Source organism: Cyprinodon variegatus, unplaced genomic scaffold, assembly GCF_000732505.1.
Source record: "Cyprinodon variegatus isolate N-32 unplaced genomic scaffold, C_variegatus-1.0 Scaffold190, whole genome shotgun sequence".
Taxonomy (NCBI): Eukaryota; Metazoa; Chordata; class Actinopteri; order Cyprinodontiformes; family Cyprinodontidae; genus Cyprinodon; species Cyprinodon variegatus.
The window spans coordinates 1,196,685-1,198,433 of NW_015150643.1; positions in this window are offsets into that span (position 1 = coordinate 1,196,685).

Here is a 1,749-nt window from a genome sequence, read left to right on the forward strand (position 1 = left end):
GAGAATTCCAGTTTTTTTTCTGCAAGCCCCCCTCCCCTCTCCAAGTTTGTGTATTCACTCTACCTTGCTAACTGTCCTTGTTGTAATGAAAATAACCTGTGATATGACCTGCCCTTCTACATGAGACTGTAAGGCTGAAACAAACTGGCATCAGAACCAGAGCATGCTCCAAACACTTTTCATTACCTTCCCCTGCAACATCAGACCTTTTTGCAGGAATATCTTGATAAGTAATTTCTTAATCTTTTATTTAGGCAAACTTATTAAACAACCAGATAACATACGGTTCCTAGTTCCTGAGCTGAGAACAGGTCATAATCATGCTTTTCCAACAGGGCAAGGCAGAGCCTATTTATATTGTCCATTCACCAACAGACTCATTTATATTGCAAAGCTCACTATGTGAAAGAAACATAGAGAATAATTGTAATTTGTCTGTTCGCGCCTTTTCACATCATACAACATTTAAGCTTAGAGAATGATAAACAGTATGATTTCAGTATAGCAGTAAAATTTATATCACCCAAGGAAAAGCACTACATATGACTCTACAATTGTCCCATTTAGCAGTTTTTACAAACCCAAGGTGAGTCCTTCCTGCATCTGTGACAGGTATACTTTGTGCAGTGCACACAACGCTCAGTGCTGTGGTTCCTTTTGCAGAGATTACACACCTGGCCTGCTTATAATAACAATGGAAAAATCTTTAAAAAATAGTGTTTAGCACAAATTCTGAAAGTAAGAGTTGTAGTCTGAACTAGATGAGGTTATCCATGTGTGCTACAAGTTTGGTGGCACTACAATGATAAACAGTGTAGTCATTGCTCATTTTATACTTGTTCTAATAATAAAATAGAGGTGCCATTTGTCATTCAGGCTTTGGGAAATTCCTCAAAAAAGTATTATTTACAAATCCAATAAATGTGGTATGAAAGACATGAGATGAGATGCACATGAAATGAATGTGCTAATAATCCACCTCTCCTTGGTAACAATTTTGAATATTTCTCTCTGATTATGTTGCAGCTTGCAGACGGTCCCTAAGCATTTGTAGAGGAGTGAGCTCTGCATAGGGTCCAATGTAATTCTCCCAGCATGATAGAAGACTCATTCTGAGGAAACTACAGTTGTAGCTCACTGTCTGCCTTGCTGTGGTTGTGGAGAGGTGTCAGTTTTATAGAATAAATAATCCGCAGACGAGTTATTAATCCGGAAAAGCTGAATCTCCGCTGCAGCGGAAGAGAGATCACTTGAGTTATATTTGCCCCCTAGTACATAGAGCAAATGTACATTATTGTGTAAATATTCTTGCTTTCCCCTTCTACAGCTAAACTACAACTGATGCCAAGAAGACAAAAATGTAGGTAATAAAGAGGATTCCAGAAAATACAAACGCATTTTTAAAACACTATATGTGATGTAAAAGTAAATATTTTACAGATATAGAAAAATACAAAACATAGTTTTATAATATAAAGGCTTCTACTAAGTTATTATGAATAAATACAACCAATAAAGGTGCATTGCCTCCCTCTTGTGGTGACAATGAGGAACTACAACTGTGATTAGTAAGACTCAAGAATATTTTGTAATCATTAAACCAAAATCAAAACGTAAGGCTAACATATTTAAAGACATTGCTTCGTAAGCATTATTATCAAATATATCTATAATATAGCAAATACATTTGCAATGAAATATATATTTATTACCATTTACATTTACAAAATGAACTCAATTTAGTAAAAG